Genomic DNA, 5628 nt, shown 5'->3' with positions numbered 1-5628 from the left:
AAGTGTTTTAGTCATATTATCTCATTTCCCACAATAATTTCATTCCAGAAAGTACCATTATAATTTCATTTTCCAGTTGAGGAGGTTGAGGCCCCAAGAGTTAAGTAACTTATCCAAGGTCACATGGCTAGTAAAATGGCAGATCTGTGGTTAATGCTTAGTATCTGGTTCCTGAGTCTGTGCTTTTAAATGGCACATCACAGAGACAGAAACATATGCAAATTTGAAAGGTCATTTCTCAATGACTTGGTGCCTGAAAGTCACAGCTGTGAGATATCCCGTGTGCTCCCTGGTCTCACTTGGATTTCCTAACTTCACACTATTTCACCCTCACCGAGCAATGAAATGTTGGGGGGGGGGTGTGATGGAGAAGGTGTGCTAGGACTCAAATGGCTCTATGTTGCTGCTTGTTATCAGTTCTCTTACAGGGATTTGTTGGGGTAGGGGGAGGTTAAATGCCTAACTAAAAGCAATCGACGAGTTCCTTATAATTTACGTTTCCCTCTCCACCAAGAATGCCAACCAGAGAGAGCCATTTAGAAGTTTGTCTATGCCACATTCTATTGGGCAAGAGGCATTTTTATACCACACCTCCAGTGCAGTTCTGTACACTCTAGAAACAATCAGTGAATGCCCAATAATAGTACGGATGATGACGATGATAATGCTCAGACATGCCCAGTATGTTCTCTACAGTAGGTGGTGTGGCTGAGTAGTTAAGAGCAGTACGTTAGCATCAGATTCTCCATTGCCGTTAAGTCGATTTCGATTCTGACTCATAGTGACCCTATAGGACAGAGTAGAACTGCCCCATAGAGTTTCCAAGGAATGGCTGGTGGATTCAAACTGCCGAACTTTTGGTTAGCAGCCGAGCTCTTAACCACTCTGCCACCAGGGCTCCAGCATCAGATCAGACCTGGGTAAACACCAGCACTACCATTTACAAGTCCAAGTTCTTGGGACAAGTGAATTAATCTCTTGGGGCCTCTGGTTTTTTCTGTGTCAAATAGGAACAACAGGTGGGTAATAACGATTAAATTATATGATTAGTGTCAAGCAGTACAACCAGAATGCTCCTTGGAAGCAAGGATGGGGAGACTATATCTCACATACTTTGGACATGTTATCAGGAGGGATCAGTCCCTGGAGAAGGACACCATGCTTGGTAAAGTAGAGGGTCAGCAAAAAAGAAGACCCTCAATGAGATGGACTGACATAGTGGCTGCAACAATGGGCTTAAGTATAACAACGATTGTGAGGATGGTGCAGGACTGGGCAGTGTTTCGTTCTATTGTACATAGGGTCACTGTGAGTAGGAATGGACTCGACGGTACCTAACAACGACAACAGTATCAAGCACCTGGCAAGAGCTACTACTCTGTACCATCACCATCATCATTGTCATCTAAATTTTTCAATAAAAATTTAGAAACTCTGACTTCACCAAGCTCCAATGTCATTCAAAGCAAAGAATTCGGAGATCTTTACCATGGATTGGAGTCCCTGGGTGGTGCAAACAGTTAACACACTCAGCTGCTAACTGAAAGGTTGAAGGTTCAAGTCCACCCAGAGGCCCCTCAGGGTGCTCCCTGGTCTCTCTTGGGTTTGCTAAGTTCACATGATTTCACAGAACAATGAAATGTTGGGGTGGGTATCTTCTCAATTTATAGGAGTTCTTTATCTATTCTAGATAAAAATTCTTTGTTAGGTATAAGAGTTGCAAATAGATCTTTCTTAACGGTGCCTTTTATTGAACAGAAGTTCTTCATTTAAATGTAATCAAATTTATGGAATGTTTTCCTTTTACGGTTATGTGTCTTGTTTAATCACCCTAGTCTTCACAGTAAGCAGTGTTCTGAGGAGCTAGACTTTAAGTGGTCAAGTCTTTGGTCACTGGTGGTGGTGAAAGCCAAAAATTGCAGGCACAAGGCAACTGAGGAGGAAAGGGAATCAGATGGAAGGGGAAAGGCAGAAGGCTGGAGAAAGAACAATAGAGGCAGACAGGAATATGAGGGGGACCCTGCAGGAGAGTGGAGAGTGTGATTGAAGGTGGATTAAATGTCATTCTCACCATCCAACTCCTTATGCATGGAAAGAAAGTTGGCAATATCAGAGAGGAGAGTCAGTTAAGAACATGTATGGGGAGGGTGGTGCATGTATCAACATCTCAGAATGGAATTATTCTGAAAGGATTACCACTTTGGCTGGACTCACTAATGCCATCTTTAAATCCTTTGCTATGATCATTGACAAACTGGAAGAGGACATCAGCACAGTAGCACAGCTGACACTAGACCCTGGTCACCCTGAGGCTGGTGGTCCTTGCTAGGCACTGTGGATCTCTCATTGGGAAAGGAGGTTGCAAGATCAAGGAAATGTGTTGAGAGAATACAGGGTTTCTGGTCAAGGTGGCAAGGAATAGCTCCCCAACTGAGCTGAACAGGCCATCATACATGTTGGCATTTCACAGTTCATCACTGAATATGTTAGATTCGTGCGGTTATATTGGAGTCCTCTCCTTCCTCCCCCTGAAGGCCGTCCAGCTTTCTAGTCATCTTTGCAGGTGGTTAGGACAGGTTCAGCACAGGCAGTGACAGTGTGACCTTTTCTCACACCACCCCTCGTCCATGTGCAGCAACTCTAACTAGAGGGACCACTTCCAGAGGTCTATACCCTACAAAGACAGCCTTATTTGGCCGAGCTGCACCAGTTGGCCATGAAACAACCTCCTTTTTTCTATGATGCATGGTCACACCAGATTCAGTGGCACTGAATCCATCTTTCCAGGGGTGAAAGGTTATTGGGCAAGTTTGGATGCATCTGCTAAGACTATTCATGAACTCACCATTCCAAGCAATTTAATTGGCTACATAATTGGGCATCAGTGTGCCAAAATCAATGAGATCCACCAGATGTCTGAGCGCAGAACAAAATTATAAACCCAGTGGAAAGATCTACTGAGAGTCAGGATACCACCCCTGGATCTGCTGCCAGCATTAAAAAAAAAAAAAAAAAAACCGTGATGGCGAGTTGATTCTGACTCATAGCGACCCTATAGGACAGAGTAGAACTGCCCCACAGGGTTTCCATGGCTATAATCTTTAAGGAAACAGACTGTCACATCTTTCTCCCACGGAGTGACTGGTGAGTTCAAACCGCCAACCTTTCGGTTGGCAGCTGAGTGCTTAACCACTGTGCCACCAGGGCTCAATATTTAATCAATGTCAGGCTTTCCTTGGAGACAGGTGGCATGTGGAGCAGCTAGAACGATGCAGATTCCTCCATAACCTCTGTTATGGGTTGAAGTGTGTCCTCCAAAAAGATATGTTGAAGTTCCAGGCCCAGGTACCTGTGAATGTAACTTTGTTTGAAAATAGTCTTTAAAATGTTATTAGTTAACATGAGGTCGTACTGGAATCCAGTATGACTGGTGTCCTTATAAAAGAGGAGGAGATACACAGAGACAGGGTGACAGGAGGAAGACAGCCATGTGTAGATGGAGACAGAGATTAGAGTGATGTGTCTACAAGCCAAGGAACGCCAAACATTGCCAGAAACCACCAGACGCTCGGAAGAGCCAAGGAAGGATCTTTCCCTAGAGCTTTTAGAGACAGCATGGCCTGGCCAACACCCTGAATTCAGACGTCTAGCCTCCATAATTGTGAGGAGATACATTTCTATTGTTTTAAGCCATCCAGTTTGTGGTACTTTGTTACAGCAGCCCTAGGAAACTAATACAATCCTTTTCTGCTCTTCACCACCCTTGATCCTTCTGTGTAGTTTCTGAACAGTCAGCAATTCCAGGTTTTCAACAGTCTGTACATTTTCAGTTTCTTTATACTTCATTATTCATTGTGATGTTCAAATTAATGAATTTTAATGTCTTTCTCCATTCAGCTGTGAGTGCCAAGATCTATATTTCATCTTATAAACTTCTTTCTGCTTTCTTTTATTTTATTTACATATTTTTTGCTCATGAATTTATTTTTCGTTTGTCATAGAAATGTAAGAATGGAACATTAATACAATTCAGTTTAGTTCTGTAGTGTCAGAAATTTTTCAAAGAAAATTAAAAGACAGACTGGAAAACAAAACTTAACCAGATAAAATTTTTCTCATAGTTATCTTTACTAGTGTTTTGCAATCACATGAAGCCTGAATCCCTGGAATTCTCCCTTTTGGTATGTGTTGGCTTTATTTTCCCAGCAGAAATGTTACAAGGACAAAAACATTACATTCTATTAGTAGTAACCATGGAGCAATCTATTGAGTTGCTACTAAGTGCCAAACGCTATACTGAGCTGTTGACATACATTTTCTAGTAAACTCTTAACAATTCTATCAGGGAAATATTATTATCCCTTTTATAAGTGGGGAAACTGAGGCTCACTGAAGCAAAATAACTCATGCAAGGTCACACAGGTCACACATGGCAAAAACAGCATTTCAATTCAAGATCAAATCTAACCCCAAAGTCCATGTCTTTCCAACTGCAGGAGCAAGGGACTTACCAAGGTTATTCAATGGAAGGGAATTATAGAGTGTTGCCTTTGCTGAGTGCTTATTAGTGAGGAAAAATCTTTATATTTGCTTTCTCTTTTGGTTTGGGTTACCCTAGAAGCAGAACCTAAGACAAGGATTTGAGTGCAAGTCATTTCTTTGGGTGGTGATTCCAAGAAACACCAGCAGGGAGTGGTGAAGTGAGACAGGGAAGGGAAGGCAGCCAATACAGGGTTATCAAAACGGGGGGTTATCAAAACTGGGGGTAACTAGAGCTCGGTCCTGCTGGGGAACTCCCAGAACCCATGGAGAACACACATCATTATCCTAAGCAAAAGGCAAGGAAGCTGAGATATTTATCCACCAACTCACATCCCACATTAGATGAGAGCTGCTTTTGGAGGGAATGGCTCTTTAGCACTTTGGGCTTGCCCTGAGGACAAACGGAGCTTCTCCCAGGGCCAGAAAAGGTCCCTCTGGAGAAGCCCTGCAGGTGTCTGCAGTAAACAGTCTTTGGTGTAGGGGTAGATAGCATGGAGATATGAGCACGGAACTGATACTATCTGCTGCACCCTCTACTAAAAAGTAAATGAGAAATAGAAGTAAACATGAGCTCTGGCAAAGGAAAGAACGGTGTTGAGAAGTTTAAAATCCCTCAGAAGGGCTGTGCAATGTAATATTCCTGAGACACTCACACTGGCACTTTCAAGTTGAGTTTGCCAGACTAAGGAAGTGACACCCACCACACTACAGTTTAATAATTTAGCTATTATTTGAGAGCGATCCTATTAACAGTCCATTCATTTTCTCCACGGCAGTTCAGTCGTTGAAATTCACCCACTGTGCCTTGTGGCGATTAGTAACACTCTGGCAAATGTTATTTATGAGTGGGTACAAAAAAAGATTTGACAATGATTTCACATGCAACCTGATACTAAAGACATCATTTCCAAATGTGACTGGGGAAGCGGCTGGGCTGGGCTTGATCTCAGACATTCTCGTATCACTGGGGTTTTTCCTCTAACTTTCCCATTCACAAAACGGGGGGAGGGGTGGATAGAGGGAGTGGTATTTAAGGATTTTTAAATGCCAACTAAAGAAAGGGGCTTTTTCATGCTAATTAACCCC

General features: G+C 42.8%; 1 pseudogene; it reads left to right on the top strand.

Annotated features, from left to right (window-relative positions):
- Positions 1-652: 652 nt before the first annotated feature.
- Positions 653-3265, top strand: LOC101347860 (poly(rC)-binding protein 2-like; annotated as a pseudogene).
- Positions 3266-5628: the final 2363 nt, after the last annotated feature.

Source organism: Trichechus manatus, unplaced genomic scaffold (assembly GCF_000243295.1).
Source record: "Trichechus manatus latirostris isolate Lorelei unplaced genomic scaffold, TriManLat1.0 scaffold00100, whole genome shotgun sequence".
Classification (NCBI taxonomy): Eukaryota; Metazoa; Chordata; class Mammalia; order Sirenia; family Trichechidae; genus Trichechus; species Trichechus manatus.
Note: the sequence above shows the minus strand (reverse complement) of the source record. Positions and strands in the feature narration are given on the sequence as shown.